At 45.2% G+C, this 18,183-nt stretch overlaps 1 protein-coding gene across 7 annotated transcripts in view; it reads right to left on the minus strand.

The window, feature by feature from the left end:
- GDPD5 (glycerophosphodiester phosphodiesterase domain containing 5) overlaps positions 1-18,183 on the minus strand; it is a 170,568-nt gene that overhangs the window by 87,785 nt on the left and 64,600 nt on the right. The window lies entirely within an intron of this gene.

Raw genomic sequence — 18,183 nt, forward strand, 5'->3', positions numbered from 1 at the left:
TAAGAGATTTAAATGGGTTCAGTGCACTGCCAGAGGGAAACCAAATGAAGTCACAAGCTTCAGCAGCAGCTGAGTATCCAAAGGCAGCATCCGTCCGGAGAGAAGGCAGAAGCTTTCCTTGTGGGATTTTATTTATTTTTTTTTTAACCTCACAAGGGCTAAATGTTAGGGAGAAGAGGAGAAAAAAAAAAAAGAAATCAGCCATCATGGGAAAAATTTAAGTGCTGGAGTTTGCTCACCACACAACAGCTTATTCAAGGCCTTATATCCACGGCAGTGCCACACTTACGCAGTATGGACAAAATGCCCTGGAGCATAATACAGCAGCATCGAGGCAGGTTTCACTTTGTGTTGTGCCATTTATCATTCACTTCTTGCTGAAGAAGCAGGAACCCCTGATGGCTGCAGACAATTGCAGTAAAATAGCTCAGACTCGTGCACATTGCTAATAGCATGTGCATGTGTTTGCAAGAGTTATGTCACATTGACCTCAAGAAGAAAAGTAATGAAATGAGATCCCCTTTCCAGATACTACTCAGCTAAAAGCTACACCACCCCACCAGATTCAGCTTCAGGCTCCTGACCTTACTGGGGAAGGAAAACACCAAGACAATAACGTGCGGCTCACAGCAATGTAGTTTGCTCAAAGATCTGTGGCAGTTTAGGTGGTTACGAACCAGGTTCATTAAGCAAACCCTAACGTAAGGCACAGCAGTGTGTTCTGAATTAAAGGAACCAGGAGGTAGTTTGCTTTTTCCAGAAAGCCCAACATAGCTGCATCAAAAAAAAAAAAAGCATAAAACATGAAGAGACAGCAGCTAACAAGAACGAAAGCAGTCTTGCGGTGAAACCAGCAGTCTAGGAGAGCGAAAAAGCCAACACAAGCTTTTCCTCCGCCGTTAACCTGCGGTCCTCAGCCTGGCAACAGGGCTGATGTCAGCAGAGTCTTGCTTAGCACCGCTACCAAAAAAAGCATCGCCTCAAGCATCACCATCAAGAGAAGGGTTGGCTTCTCCTGGAAGGGATGAGAAGACGGATGTCTCTCCTCTCCCTTTTCTAAGCATCCAGCTGACTTCATCCCATTGAGATGGTTGAGTTTTTAATCACTCTGGGAACTTCAGCCCAGAAGGGAGACGTGCAAGGTGAGGTTAAAAGCACCAGGATTCCACTAGTCAAGTCACCTTCGAGTCAAGAGCTGTCTATCACAGCATGGTCCTTACCCAGCAGCCTCAGACACCCAGTGGATGGGGTAGAGGTAAGAGCTGCTCTCCTTAGAGTAGGGGCCATCTTTGGCACACACAGAGCGATTTGAACAACCATCTACGCTTTATTTGATGGTAATTGATCCTGCTTTCTGTCACCCAAAAGTAAATTTCAACTTTGCAACTAGCCAGGGAGGCTTCAGGAAAGCACGCAAGGAAGTTAACTCAATTTTTAAGAGTTAGAATGCTCCAAGTTTAGGAGACTTGAACAAGGCATTAGTTGTTTCATTTTTTCCCCATAATTGTCCCTGAAAAGGGGCCTCTTTTGACTGTACTGAAGTCAATTGATTCTCAAGTGCTGGCTGACGTCATCTGCAAATAAGCACGCTGCCAAATAAAGGCTCAAAACCACACGTCAAGGAGAACATGACAAATGATGGGTCCAGGCCAGTTCATCAGCTCTTCTCCTTTAACAGATCATTGGAGAGATGACACAAAGGGAAAGAATAATTTTCAAGGTTGAAATAAGCTACAAATACTAGTCACCAAAAAAAAACCATTAAAACCTTGAGCCACAAACACAGCTTCTCTTTACACATCTCCAGCTGCTGCTTATACCCTTGAAATCACACTTTGGAGCTCAGCAGGAGTTCTGGAAACAACCTGGAGAAAAAAGTTGAACCTGCAAGCCAACACTCGTAAATTCAAGGCCCCTTTTCAAGGGGGACTCAAGAGACAGTAAAGGCAGACAAAAATCGTAGATCAACTTCACAGCCAACACTGAAGAACAGTCGTTATATTTTTAAGCTTTGCTAATCAATGTTGTTAATAAGCCAACACATTAGCGCAGAGGTTCCTAATTCATAAAAAACCACAAGCATTTCTGGCACCCAAGTTGAGCACCTCAGCGTTGAGGCTCCAGACAGATCCCCACCCAGATCCCGCAAGCAGCCAAGTCATCTCTAAAACAACAAGCTGGCAGATTACTGAAATGTCTTTTGACGGATGCCAGGAAAGCCACATCTCCGCATATTTTCAGGTTCTTCTCCACAATGCTGTAGAGCTACCTACCAGAAACCAAACCACCCATGCACATGTGGTCATGGCACATAGCCTCATTTTACCCACACCCAACAACACTTTCGCAAGCACCGGAAGCCTGCATGCGCCACAGGACACCCCAAGCACCCAAACAAGGTGTAACTCAGACATCCGTGAGCTCTCAGGCTTTTCCACCACGTTGGCAAGCTGAGGCATAGCCAGCTCAAATCTTGTTTGCAGGATTATGCAAAGGTCCTTACTACAGGCCAAGGACTGAACTTCATTAGTCAGTTTAGCCCCACTTGCACAGCAGTATTTCCCCTCTTCACCCCACTAATGCATTTATTGGGCTGAGAACTGAATTGCAGATGGAACCTCAGGCAACAGGCAGCCAACAGCACCACACAGCATTGTGGCAGCACAGTTTGCTAGCAGAGTTCAGCAGGAATGAGGTTGCAGCAACTACAGCCAAGCTCTGACGCTAGCAAAATCTAGTATCAAGATTTCACACATACACACACACACACACCCCCAAGTGCACAGACCTTTGGGTCAGGCAGCAGAGCTGATGTGGCAGCCACTCTCGGTGTTTGCTCAATGTCCATCAAGAGCAGCTTGAAAGAACAACCCCCAAATCATCATCGTAACCCATCTGTGCTCCCTAGTCTTTACTATGAGCTTTCCAGCTTCAACCAGTCTTTGCTCAAAGAGGAGGAGTCTTCACTGCAGGTCAGGATCTGGCCACCTCCATGCACGTTCTGGAGGGCTTTTTCCTTGGCTCCACCACACAACCGGCACAAGGGAAAGCACTGCGAGAAGCCTGGTGGGGCTGGCTATGACCGCATCGCTGCTGAGACCTGAAGGGGATTCAGAGCAGGCATTACAAGCAAAAGTTCAAGAGAATTAAGCGTGCAATATTTGGCCTAGCTGCTTGTTCACGTATGCACATAGGAGAGACTTTGCTGCCAACTCCTCCTATTTGTTACATGTCTCTCAATCTCTGGTGATGCTCTTGAGCTTCAGCTGCTGAAGAGCCAGACTTTACAGGAGACACCCAGCTCCCGCTGCAGTGGTGGTCATCTCTCACAAGGCTTCTCTGCCCTCACATGCAGGCAGGATGGGAGAGGGCTCAGGAATGCAATTCAGGTGATGGACCCTGGAGGTTTAGAAAAATCCCATGGTAAGCATCGCTGAACTCCCAGAGTAAGGAAATTTTGCAGTCATGTCCACGTTTCACTGGACCCAAACCATAGCTTCCTAAAATCCTCTGTGTGCCAGAATACACAGCCTGGTGTAGGAAAAGGTGTCTGCTCTGGTCCTAAATAATACAGCACGATCAAAAGAATGCATCAATCGCAACGTCTTTCTAGATGCCAAAACTCTTTGCTTGAAGAGTAAGCTACATGGGAAATGGAGAGTCTTCTGATGCAGAGATTTGCTTCCCAAAAATGCTTGCAATAAGCACACATACAGAAAAAAAACCCCACCTGCTGAACTGCTAACAGCCTTTTCCTGGTAAAGGTGGAGGAAGGCACAGCCACAACCGTCAGATTCAATTCCCTGAATGAGCATCACTGCGATAACCCACACACAGCAAGAAAGCTGCAGAGTTTCAGTTTGTGGTGGCTTTTTTAATTTAATAGGACTAGCTTGCAAACTACAAAGAGCAATTGCCCCATAGGGAAATATGCTCTACCCACCCCTTTACTGCAAAAAACAACCGTGTGTCTGAAACAGCACATTGTTGGATTTATTCATGAATGGATTGGAAACTCCAGCAAGGAAATTAATCTCCGGCTGTACCTGTTCTGGGATGATGTTGGGGTGAAGGACAGGACTAGGAACTGTGTGCAGTTCCTCTATGTAGAAACTTGGCCAAACTCCCAGAATAGGAGGCATGAATGTGAACATCTGTATTAAAAGGCAGAAAGATATTATTATGCAAAAGCATTTCAGCTTCCAAGCCTTTCTGTTCCAGGACTTCTAGCAGCCTCCCCTTCCAAATTAGGATGAACAGCTGCGATGTATTTGGCAAGCTAACCTCTGCCCTCAATTTAGAAGCTTTTTACATCACAAAAAAACACATACATTTTAAAAACCAAAGGGACCATTAAATCATCTAGTTTGACTTCTGTACAAGAAAGGCCACTGAACGTCACCCACTTACTTGAATATTGTGCTACAGCTAAACATGGTTTCTAGGCACACTTTCTGAAAAGGCATCCGATGCTTTTTGGAGACTGAAAACCCTAAACATTGCCTGCGGTAAAACAAGGAGAAATAGATCCGAGTAATCCACTTTTGCAAAGAATTGTTAGAGCCTGTTCAAACAAAATCATGTCTGGCGATGCAAATGAACATGGTTGCTGCAGACTTTAAACCATCCCTGCAGTATTTCCAAAGGCCGCAGAGGAAACGTGACAACTCCAAGTAATACAGCCACTCTCCGAAACTGCAGACCAAACGCAGCGCAAGACGATGCTGTTTTGCAAAACAGCATCAAAACCATTGAAGAGCACTCAGAACATAGCATCGGAACCTACAAGTTAATCCTTAGTATGTCCATAGGTCTGTGGCATGATGCAATCACCACTTGTCATCTTTAGACATGGCAAGGTGTGCCTCATTTAGAGCTACATCCCACAAACACCTTGTGAGGAGAGCCTGCACGGTCAACTGCCAAGAAATTCAGTTTAACAAAAAAAAAAATAAAAGTCAGCTTAAAAGAAAGCAGCAAATCAGGATTTTTCGGTGCAACCTTCCAAATAAGTGCCAGTTATGGAAGTTTTCTGGGAAACCACAAGATCTTTCATCAGGAGATTTCATAAATCCAGGATGCAACTTCTGGTCTAAGCCAGAGACCACCAAGATAGACCAGTCTTTATGCTGGGCAAGAGGAGGAAAAGCCAATGACTCTGTGGGTATAGCATTTGGATCGGATGAGTGTGTATCTACCCCCCGCTAGCTGGGTTTGTGCTCACTGGCCAGCTGGTTTATGCTCGTGGGCCAGGTGGCAAGCCAGACAGAAGAGAATTCTTAGCTGCAGGCTTTCCCATATGTGTACAATACATTGCCCTCTTCCCAGATGCTCATTTTCAGCATCTGTAGGAACTTAGGAGCTCCAAAACCTGCTACCTCTGCCAAGATTTCTGAGCAAGGCTTATTGCACAGCTCCGTTCATCATGACTTTACAGCCCTGCAGAAGGACTTGGTTTTTTCCCCTACCATTTTTTAGCCAAAGGACCTTCCCACACGCAAACAGCGTTCTGCAAAGGAACACGAAGCTGTCGCAGAACAGTGGTATGCAGTGGGTCCGGGGGAACCACAGCACGACACAAACACTCGCTCTTTCACACAGCGCTGTGTCTCTGTGGCTTTCACCAAAGCAGCAGGATGTCTCACCCAAGGAAAGTAAAAGCAGATACACATGCAAACAAAATGAGATCAGTAGTGGAAAAAAGCGTACAAGAGCATCCCACTCCCCAGCCTACCTTGCCCTCTTCCTGACCTCCAAATCAGTTAGCAGCAGCAGAGAGGCAAGACTTTTATGAAATGGAGGGGAGAGAAGATGGTATCGGTGTAGATCTCCTGTTTCCCGTTATATTGGCACTTCTCCCCTGCCATAAACACACGGGATGGCAGCAGCTGTTCAAAAACAACTGCCTATTTAACTGTACTTCACTGAAAATTTACTCTTTACAAGTGTCTTATTCCTAATTCTGCAGTAATCCAGAGGGATGAGGTTGAAGCATGGTGCATGTCTTTTTTGGGCAGAGGAATTAGTAGAAATAGAGGAACACTGAGCAGGCTCAGCTCTGTGCCTGACTGAAGCCTACAGCAAATATTTCAATCTCTCACTCGAGCACCTCTATACTCATCTGTGCAGAGCTTCCAAAGAGCTCTTTAGCACAGCAGACACCTAGACAGGTTTCTCCCAGATGATGCAGGACATGGGAGCATCTTGCCCAGCTCAAGCCTCACCTTCTCCCTCCAGTTCTCCCTTTTCACCCCCGCCAAAGCATGCTCTCCTCCTCAACATTTGGCAGCTCATCACTATTTTGAAGACTTCCCATCCTAAGCTTGCTCTGTCTCCCCACAGCAGCAACCTAGACATCATCTTGTGCCCCACCATCTGCACAGCAGCATCTCCCACCCATCACATCTGGCAAGAACTGGGCTTACCATCACCACATCTTTCCTCCTGTTGGTGAAGTACCAGAACCCTCATGGAGCACTTAAACCCACTCATACATCTCCCATGGAAACTGATATACATCTCTGAGAAGGGCTATAGCTGCAGGACACTACCTTCTTGGATCATCTGTGCTCCACCCATGGCTTCACAGTAAGTTCAACCTCTTCAGCACAGAGATCCCTCTACTTACTTTTCTCTTCCCTGAAGGCTGCTATTCACAGCCGTTTAAAATTAATGTTAAAGTGGTGCCAAGTTTAAATTGTTCTTATAAATATCTAATCCACTGCTGAAAATAAAGAGAGGAGACCAACAGGAGGCTGTTTGCAAAGCACAGCTCATCAGCAGTCCCCAAGCAGGCCCCTGTGGGAACACAGCCTCTTAGCTTCCATCAACATCTTGCACGATTATTTTCAGCTGTTCATAGCTTTGGTGGGAACGGCTGGCTGCGAGCTGGGATGGGGCCAAGCAGTAGTGACAAGGAGGAGGACACTGTGTCCCAGGTGACAGGACACATGCTGGGGAAGGCAGGAGATGTCAGCTACCCTCAGACTGTTGGTTGCATGACTTCCACCTCTGTCTCACCACCTCTGTCCCTCTACACAAGCTTGGCAAGGGAACACCATCACAAGCTAATCCTGCTCCTTCTTATTTCCTCTGTTTCATTCATTTACTCACACTGCTGCCAAGTTTCCTTCTCACCTAGCTAAATTTTGTGGTCATTTTGGACTAAGAAGCATCCTTGATCAACTACCACAAAGTCTACTTAGACAAGAGGCAGGAAGACTTCTTTTCGGGGGGAGCCTTCTCTTTTGGCTAATACACCCTCCCAGGGCATCCAGCCACCCAGCAAAGACACACTGCAAAGTTGTTCTCCAATGTTTTAAGCACAACTGTTCTTGAATCTCTTCCAGGACACCTGGAAATCAGGGAAAGGTGCTGGGAGAGTAGACTCGGTGGATTGGCAGACTGATGAATTCAAACCCAAAAGTAAATTGCTCAAGTCCAGCTGATGGGCAGCAAAGGTCACACTCACTTCCCTCTGGGTGAGAAAAATAAAGGCTCTGCTGGAAAAGAACCCTGTTTTTTCACCATCCTTGTTGAGACTAAAAAGAGGTCTTCAAACACCAAGAGAGATCAAGAAGTCAAGCCTCCATGATTTGACTAACATTTCACTTCTATCATTTCCTCTCTTCAAACTTCATACGCTTATGGCTTTAGACACGGGAAAGGACTAAACATCTAAGGAAACAGCAACACATCGAATTAACCTGTGTTAGTGCAGCTACCAACAATGAAGTTAGCACTGGCAGGAGTGCAGGTTCCCATTACCTCTTTTGAAAAAGGAGTTATCCAATTCAATTAGAAAAGTCTAACTCTAGCACTAACAGCAACTACACAGCCAAGAGGTGAAACATACTTGTTTTGGAAAGCAAGCAGATGAGCAATCTCATTTTTGGCCACAAATCTAAAATCTAGCACCCTACCAGCTACTATGCAGAAAATTATCTCTATTCCAGGCAAAACTAGCACAGGGAACTCACAGGGACACCCTGGGAAGGCAATATGTTAAATCACAAGTTGATTGAGCATCCAAGTCTCATCTCTCACCCAACATCTTTCAAGCTGGTAAAGATTTTATTTTGCAAGAGTGGTTGTACACCTCTGTCTTTAGACTGGAAGGACATCACCATACCCAGGTGCCTAGGGAAAAGCCCTGGAAAAATCCAGCTGATAGAGCTTCCAGTTATTGTTACCAAAGCACAGGTTTAGGTCTAAGGGACCGCAGCCCAAAAATCCCCCTTTTACCCCTCTTTTTCCTTGTCTCCCACCTGCCTCCCTCCGCCCTTCCTCCAGATGCAGCTCCAGTTCGGTGCTGGCTGTTTATAGCCCGAAACATATTTTGCAGATGCTCTGCAGTAAAAACCTTTGACACCTATAAAGCATTATAAATCATAGGGCACGTTAATCACCCAGTCTGAGCCCATAATCCTAACTCAGGCACAACAGTCAATGGGTTCTGCAGACTCCCTCCCACAGGCATTTTGCCTACATCAGGACTAAGCCAGAGATTTACAATTAGTCAAACGTCCTTGCCCTGACAGTGTTAGGCTGCACCGGGCAGCAAGATAGCAAACACTGCGGCTTTCCTGGAGTTTCAGGGACCTGGGATTTCCCATCCTTCAAACAAGCATTACTGAAATAGGAAACATCTTTCACCTGAAATAAGCAGGGATTTACGGAGGCCACAGTATCTGCAGTCAATGGCCAACTATTTATACTGAAGAGTGGCTTTGGAGGAAAAAAACACAACCCAAACCCATTAAGGCTGGAACTGTATTTATTGAATAGACTAACTTATAATGCTGCCCAGCAGCTTGGCCTTTTGGTCAAGCAATCACGAATACACCAGCTTTCTGGGCTTGTACCTCCATGGTAGGATCTAGAGATGGCCTGTAATGGTCTTCTGCAGGCTCACCTGTCTAGGCAGACAATGGCTTTAACATTAGCCTTGCCCCGTGGCAGGGTCATCCTAGCCTTTCTAGGAGCTGAGGATGTGGGTCTCAATGATAAGCAAGCTCCTGGCAGGTTAAGCCCAGTTTCTGAGGCTGGAACACCTCTCTGCTCCTTGCCAGTCTACCATAGGACTCCTACCCAGCCTAAGGGAGGTCTTGCTCCTTCATGAAGACCATAACATGCCATTCCCAGATAGACCCAGTAACGCTGCTTGCAGTGCCTGGTCTGATGGCACCGTGCATAGCAAATGCAATTCCTGCCTGGCTCAGCTGACCACAAACCTGCTTTAGGGAATATGCAATGAAGAGACAATGAGATAGAGAAGGGGAAAAAGAACAACCCACATGTTATAATATGACAGCACAGTGGCCTGTGTAAATTCAGTTCAGCCTTGAAGGCTAGCTACAGTCACACGTTAGACAAGATCTTCTTTAGCAGATGGCTTTGGGAAAAATTTGGGAGAAATCCTGCCTTTTCAGCTTTCCCACTGTGGAAGGAAATTTCCATCACTGTCGAAGTTTTGAATACATCTCGGCAGCTGAATCCAAACGTCACTGAGCAAGACAACGCTTGAATGGTGCCCACGCTCCCAGGAGAACAACCTACGACCCCAGACACAAGGAGAGGTCTGCGCTTATCCCTGACTCCCAGACATCTCCCAGACCCACGAGAAACAGATTTCATGAGGGAGCAAGACTGCAAACACAGACAGCACAATTCCTGCAAGGCAGCGGAACCGCAACGATGACAAACCTGAGGGAGTTCAGCAAAACTTGCAGCAGGAGCTGGAGACTGGGCAGGGTGAGGTGTCCACATGCAGCTATGAGCATCTCAACCCCCTTCCCTGCATGGTCATCCACCCTGTGTCATCTCACAGCCTTCCTGTAAAATGAAGGGCTTAAAGGTGAATTTAAAGGATAAGTGATGCAGAAAGCCCTGGAAACAGGGTAGTTTTGCTTTCAATTCCAAGCATTGGGGAAAAATTATTTTAAAAAAAGGAAAAAATCAATATTTAATCCAACAATTGGATTTTCCTGTATTTAGCCCATCGCTCCCACATAATTTGACACATTCATTCATGAGGATTCAGCTCTGAATCACTGGTCATGTCCGACGTGCAGCATCCAACGCCTTAGTGCCCAACCTCAAATCAAACAGGCTTGAAAGAGCCTTTTTCCATCAAAAACTCCCAAGTCCTCAGGCCTACGGTCACGAACATTAACAATTTGAAACCACGTGGAAAAAGGCAAATTCACCCGTCCTCTAATAGTGGTTTTCAGCAAAGCAAGCAATTTCTGTGACCAGTGACCTTTGGCTGTCTGGGGATTAGCACTGAAGACCGAGCAAAGTCCCAGCTCCAAAGCCTGCAGTCACACAGATATATCATGCCAACGTGGTTTAGATCATCTGTTCGGGTCATTTAACAGCTCGTGCCAAGCAGGAATTACAAGAGTATTTCAACTATAAAGTGAATTAATACACGTATCACAGACGCAGCACAGCCATCCATTATGCTGATGGATCACAGTTCCTCATTTGTCTTTTCACAAAAGGACCAAAAAAAAAAGCCATCACAAGCCTCAGTTCAAGGCCACGTGGTGTTTTTAACCAGATGGACCATCTTGAATCATTCACATTTCATTTTAAGGGAATAAATTTTAACAGCAAACGCCTAATTCATTAAGAAGGGTTTGATATCTCATTTATACTGGCTTGCAGCTACAAGAGCAGCGATAGATACTTTAAAAGCAGGGAGCGGCATTACAAGCATTAGATATTCCCCCTCCAATCTCTCCTCCCATATCTACACAGTTCAGACACCTTGCTTTTATTTAACCAAAGGATTAGGAGATGTGTGATGTAAAAACACCATCTCCGAAAGAAAAGCAACGGTGCAGCTCCTCGAACGATGCTGCTGCTTTCTAGCAAGCGTGTTGAGCTGCCCCGCGGGCCATAGCAAACCCACTGCCCTCACCTCTCATACCACACGCCAACCAGGGCATCTGCACGAAGCACTTATTTAAATCATAAGGGGCAATTTGGTTTCTAATCTCCATTACACCAGCTCTCCAGTTTTTTCTGCTAAATGAGTGCCAGTGATGTTTAAATGAAGCTGCTTGCAGAAAGGACAGGGAGATGCATCTGGCTCTGGGCATTTCCGTATTGCTTTTGCACATGCCCCAACAGTCCCCATCTCTCTGCTGTGACCACAACATACCCATGAAAGAGCATGTCTTGATAGCTCAGCAGCCAACGCATGCCGTGACACTACCTATAGCATCTATAATGTACTACTCACACCAGTGTTGTCACCCTCCATAACGCAGCAGCAGCGTTGTGAGCAGAAATTGGGGGTAGCAGAAATTGGGGGTAGCTCTGCTCCTCGCTGGGTTGCTTTAACTGCTCTGTGCAACCGCTTCTTGGGTGGTAGGAAGGGGTAGAGGGTTGCGTCAGCTAGAGTATGTTCTGCTGCAGACGTGTCTGGAGCTGGTTGATGGACCGAGAGTGCACCTTTGTATTATCCAGATTTAAAAATAAAAGCTACAAAGCAAACGTGTTCAGTAAGTCTTGCACTGCATTATCCCAGGTGGGACACGCTGCATCAGGAGGCAATAGATCCATCAGGACTCTTCTTCTCCAGGTACCAAGATCTGGATGATTGTCATGGAAACACTGGTACATTCATAAATATCCAAGGAGGAATTCAGAGAGAAATCTCAAGGAAAATGATCAGGGTGAACATCTCAAGCTAAAGCAGAGTACCCCAGGTCATTTTTGTTGCTGTTTTGGTAACATCCACAACTTCCATGTCTCAGTTCAGCTTTCCCAGCACAGGGCACAACACAGTGGGCTGTAGCTTCCTCCCATCTCTTCCAGCAGCCACCCCTGGAAGCCTTCAAACTCTGGCCCCATCTTTCTCTCTCAAAAAGCTCACTCCAGTGATAGGTCAGAAATCAGTGTCCTTGGCCAACTATCTGAGCATTTAACGTTTCTTCTTTCAGCAGTGATTATCTTCAAGAGTTTCAGGCATCAACCGTATCTGCTCTCAGCCCTTCTTCTTCCCCAAGCTGAGCAGGGCAAGTTTGAAGTCATCGCTTTCCAAATACTTTCTAGGAAAGGCTTGGTTAAACCCCCTGATAACACGTAATGGATTTCCTGGGAAGCACAGGCAGCCTAGACTTCTGTCTGAAAATCAAAGATAAAGGGGGGAAAAAAAAAAAATACAAGAGCCATCTCCTCAGGCTGCTGCTGCTGGAGTAAGGACAAAAGAAACATGGAGATTTCTTGAATATCAGAAACAGGACAAGTCCAGTTTTGTCCTGGCTTGTCTGGGGATCTTTAGAGGGTTCAAACATCCCTTCTATCTGTGTATCCTTCCCTAATTTTAAGGTGTTGTTCCCATCTGTCTTCCCCCAGCCCCTCCCCAACAACCCAAAGCCTCTCTTCCCTGCGCAGAGAGAACTTGGCCATCAGCCCTTGGACCTACTTGCCTACACAGACTACAGACACGCTAATTATTAAGCCCTGTTTTAAGCTGTTAATTCAAGGTTACTTTTCACTACAACCCAGGATGAAAAACAGTGGTGGTAAAGGTCCATTCCTACAATTTTCTTTTGGTTTGCTATTCTGCGGTTTTGGAGCTTCACCGGTCACTTAGGGACTTTCTGGTGCATCTTAAGTGGGTTTCTTTAAGCAAACAACCTTCTGACATTCAGTAGTACTGAGCTCACCTTCCCCAGTTACACTTTAAGGCAAGACCACGCACACAGTGGCTTCAAGGAGGACAGGAGAAGCAGCATCTGCTACATCTGAAAAGGTCCAAGAGCAAACGGGAGGAAGGAGGGATGATAGGCTCTAGCGACGTAATTTTTCACCCAGATAATTAGTACAATGCATAAAGAAAAAACAGCTGGAGGGAGCACATCTGGCAGCTATAACAAGGAAATGCCACGATCTGAATAAAACCCTGGAGGCCCGTAACATTGGAAAAGTCACAAGGCACCTTTGTGTATCCGAGGGGGGCTGGCCCAGCCGTTTATCACAGGGAGCTTGTGCATGGATCGCTTCAAAGTTTCTGAACAAAGTAGTAGTGACAAAGTATTGGAAATTCTGTAAGCCATTGCTATATGGGCTAATCAATCACCTATAAAAAGGTCAGCCCTGCTCAGGGACTACTTATAAAATTACCCAGAGGCTGAATTTGCAGGCAGACAAGTTAAAGCTGCAGAAAACATAACTGCGACCCACCAAGTTAGCTGTGATTCCTGGTGGCATCGGCTGCAGAGACACATGAGATACTGTCCCTAGCTCCTTACCTCCAAACCAACAGGCAACAGCCAGTGCTATCAGGAAGCCCCTAAGCACATTGACACGTACCAGGGAGATTTTAGAAGCATGTTGGATAGTTTCTGGGAGTCAAAATTCAATGGTGGCCATCACCAAGTCCTCTCAACAGCTTGACTTCTATGCCTCAGTTTACCCAGTCAAAAAACCCCAAGCTGGCAGAGGGACTTATGCCACTTCACACACTAAATATAGGAGGTTGTGTTGATTGCAAGCTTTTGAATTGCTAATATTCAGGCAAAATACCATTTATTAACACTGGAACATTATACTGGAGAGGAAAGGGCGGGGGGTACCTGGAGAGTGCTGAGCAAAAACTGGTTGGCTTAGGAAATTCTCAGCTCCCTCCCACTTCAGCGTGCCCATCTGCTGCAGAGGCCTCAGGTCAGGAAGGTTGAGGCACTCTGCCAAGCCCTATTAAAGCTTTTATTGCACTAAATCACAGCAGCCCCAGGAAGGCGTTCATAACACTTCTCGGTATTTTCCCCAGCAAAGGTATAAAAGCCTGTTTGTCAAGGGAGATGGTGAATGAAGCAACACTCCTGGCCCAAGGTGCTTCCAGGGAGCCTGTAATATTTAGCTAGTGCTGCCCTTTTATTGATAGGGCACCAAAGACCCTCAAACTGTGATCCATCAGCATATAACAGCAGATCCTGAACTCCACAAACTGTGGAGCATCTGCTGCTGGGTTCAGAAGAGCTGACGCACTACAAGGCATTGCTCCGGGCTTGACAGCTCTTCACTGATGGGAGCAGCAAGCCCACAAAGCAACGAGGAAACATCTCTGCTACAATTACTGAGTATTTACTGTCAGAAGAGGATGGAGGCAGAAAGGGAAAGGTTGCAGCAGGTACTGGAATGACCAGAGAAGCCATGTAGGACCAAAAGATGACACAAGAGGACACATGTTCAGGGAGGGGACAACAAAAAAAAGCAAGGATGCTTGCTGGCACATAGAAATAGAGTCTAATACAGCAGTGGGCAAATGCCACCCAACAGCAGTGCTGGAAGCAGAGGCTGCAGGAGTAGCTCTCCCAACACCAGAAGCTGGTGGGTACAAAGCAACCAACATTTCCAGCTCTTGGACCAGGTCCCTATGCTGCTCCCATCAGCAACTAATGGGGATCTCTGAGAAAAGGAGGGGGCAGTGAGAAAAAAAAAGCTTCAGAAACATGAGGTTTCTGGGAGGCACAGAGGAAAATGCAGTTCCAAGGCAGGAAGGCAAATGCAAGAGCTTTAAACAGGCTATGTTCGTATATGCATCAGCCCTACAAAGCCACACTGAAAGATAAGAGGGATTATTTTTATTTTTTTTAAGCTGGATTCTGAACAAGCTGTGCTTTTAAGGACAAGAAAACATTAGCGTTATACCCAAAATCCAACCCTGCAAATCCACGTTTCGTTGACCATCAGCCATGACCACCTCCAAAGCTTTCAAAGAAATCCAGTCCCAAGGTTGGATGTGCATCTCATTAGCTCCAGTTTCACCATCTTCCCAGGGTCTTAACAAGGAAGCGGTTTATTAGATGCTCAGGTTAATACCTGTGGGGTTAGAGCGTTCAGAAAGCAGTGGGATTTCATCACTAACACTGCTGCTTTCACTCACAGCGTCTCAGCTGTGTTTACAAGAGAAGTGGGAGGAAGAAAAGAGATTGTGCAGGTACCATGAAGTGCACCACTATTGCACTAAAACAGAGCAGCTGATGAAGAGACCTCATGAGGAGACCTCCATTTAAATGTTGTGGATGACACTGAAGAGCAGAAAAATCACAGGGATCTTGCAATTTCAGTCACCTGGGATCCAAAGCTACCAATTTTGGGTTCATTCCCAGGTGGCGATGGCTCTTCCTACTGTGTGTAACCAAACCAGGCACCGATCCTTGCCTATTCTTGGCAATTTTCTGGAGGGAAAGATAGTTTTGTCAACATGGGATGCTTCCAAGGGAAATTGGGGAGACAAGAAGAGATCCCAGTTCATTTTTTCTGCCTCAACTTGTATCTCAGAAGGGTTAGTGGTTGGGAAGTACAGTATCAGCCATGTCTGCCACTAAGCAGAGAAGCCAAAGCCCTTTGCAAATGGTGATAGTATTTGATCCTATTTGACAGGGAATGAAATAAGATAAATAAAATAAAGATCCCAAGATTTTTCAATACACAGCAGCTGCCAAAAAAAAAAAAAGACAGCCAATAAAAGTCACTACTTCTGTTTGTTGCATAGATAAAAAATTATCATTGCAATTCTTTTCTGCAGAAAATCTCTTTCCCAGCTCCCACCTAGGATGATTTCCCAGGTGTGATATTTGCTGTGTACAGACAACAGTTTTAGAAGCAATAAAAAACCTGAACAAAACCAGTTGATAGATTTAACTTCATGTTTATACAATGCAACCCATCAACATCTCCCATGTGGATACGGATCCTGCCACATCTCTGGATGGATTTTAAAAGATGCTGCAGCTCGTCCTGGACTCGACCCCAGGAGCAAGAGCTATTCTGGTGTTGTAATACCCAGCAGCAGTTCATTTCGGGTGAAGCACACAAGCTGTGCACAGAGCATTGTGTTTATACACTGCAATTAGCAGCACCGCTCTCTGTGTTTTTAATTGCTGGTAATCCATCAGCAGGATCATGGTATCTGGGAGCTACCTTGGAAACTGCCATCTGAACTTTAGACCTGTAAAAGCACGTGGCGACTACAAGCCAAAGCTTATTTGCCCACATTTTCTGTGTTCAGGGCAATAGAGCCCTGTTAAGATGATGCGCTGACTTCATAAGAACTTCCTTGGTTGACTATATGATGAGCAAGCTGTAGTTAGATCAGAAATTTCTTCCTCACACCAGCTACAGAGATTATAATGGTCTGAATCTCAGCAAGACCATTTCTTCTATTTGCCTTTCATAAAAATTAAAAATGTGAAAGAGGCACTTGCCATTAAAGCTGAAGGCGCACAATAGAAAAAAGGAATTTTGCAGCTGTTCAAAATTTAAAAAGAAGACCAAGTGTGCAGGTTGGGTGCCTTCAGCCCCCCTCCTGCATTCTCAAAAGGTCAGAGGAAAGCAAGAGATAATTACAATTCTAGCAAGTAGTCTCCCAAAAAACTTAGAACTCAAGCTTACAATTAAAATTCTCATTTTCATGTAAATTTTTAATGTGTAGTAGAAAGCTTGATCCGCATACATTTAGGGGAAAAAGGAGAGGAATCATTAAAAGTCTGGCTGTTGAGCTGCAGCACAATTCAGAAAACAAATATTCACAGTCACCAGCAGAAGATTTCAAGAACGCAAGGCTGGGTCATAACCCAAATTTAGGTGAAAGTCTTTCATTCTAAAAAGTTTGATCTTTTAAAAAGAAAGCAGATAGCCATGCTGTAGCCTACACTAAGAAAAGTTGCTCTTTGAATATGTGCCTTACTTTCTGACAATTAAAAAGTCTAAACATAGTATGTACGTACCCTATTCCTTCCTTCCCAGGTAAGTCTCGCAAAAATCTAGAGCTAAGACCTCTCAAGTACGCCATACACCTTTTCATATGGGCCATGCTCAGGAAAACACGTATTATACTACAATTGCCTCTACTCTAGGCTTGCAGCGGCTGAGTTACTACTGGGTTGGATACAGAGCAATACAATAGGTATTGTCATCAGTATGTCACTGCCTTTGCGTAAAGCAAATAGGCACCTAGGGTATGGTATGGTATTTTCCTGGTTAATCCTTCACAGATACACTTAAATACTCTGGCTGGATATACATCAGCTGTAGACAATTAGCATGTGAAAAACTTCCTATCCCCATTCCATACCTTGGGATCTTGGCAAGTTTTCCCACACATCCCAGAAGTCCTCTCACGCAGACTAGAGATCACTAAACCCCAATGCTGAGAGTACCCTGTGTGTTGGGGTCAGTCCATCCCCGCTTCAGAGCTTCACTCAGCTGCAGAGATTGGAGTTTGCAGTACAAGTGGTCCTGAATTTGAGTGATGAAATGCTCCTCGCACCCAACGCAGAGAGGTGGAGGGATGCTAACGCTGGTTTGCAGCCCATAGAAGTTACCCGGTTGCTCAAACAGCCAAGGACTATTTTGCAACTTGAAAAATAAAAGGTTTCTTACTGATCTCTTACACATATCCCGGAGTTCACACCCATTCTCTGCAGTACTCAAGCCCATGCCAATAGACCTGTGCAATAGAGGACAATTAGCCTTCATTTGCACTTTTTTCCTCCCAGATACAGTCCTACAATCTCTCACTCCAGCAGTAACACCTGCAAGGCACTTCACTGGCAGCAAGATGGGAACAGATTCTTCATACCTTGGGTTTGCATAGCCTGTAGCTAATTTTAGACTTCTCTTGCTCCTGCAAGAGCTATGTTTTCTCCATTTCATCATTAGAGTGGAAGTTGAGGCCTCACGTAGACCTTAACACCAACTTAGAGACTGGACATATTTGTAAGCCTAGCACAGGTACTTTAAACACAACAAATTATTTTCTAGCACTAGAAAAACAACTGCAATTCCAAGTGGAATTGGAAGGCTACCACTGATATTTTTTGGTAAAATAAATCAGTGCAAGCAAAGATAGTTAAAAAAATTAAATCAATGACAATTTTTCTATGGATTTTTAGCTAAGAAGCATAATATTCTGGTTCATAAGGTATATGGAATAAAGCATTTTGAGTATTTAAGTTAACATATACACACATGCCATGACATTACGTGCCACTGTTTTCCTAACAAAGTCTTAAAAACCCAACTACACCCTCTGCTACGGATGTGCCCAGCTATTTGCTCAAAGGAAACTTCTGCTGGCTGAGAAGTGGTCATTCAGACTAAGCTGGCCAGACTGCAAGTGGAGGAAAAACAGCACAAACATTTCTACTTTGCAAAAGGAAA

Source organism: Grus americana, chromosome 1, assembly GCF_028858705.1.
Source record: "Grus americana isolate bGruAme1 chromosome 1, bGruAme1.mat, whole genome shotgun sequence".
Lineage (NCBI taxonomy): Eukaryota > Metazoa > Chordata > Aves > Gruiformes > Gruidae > Grus > Grus americana.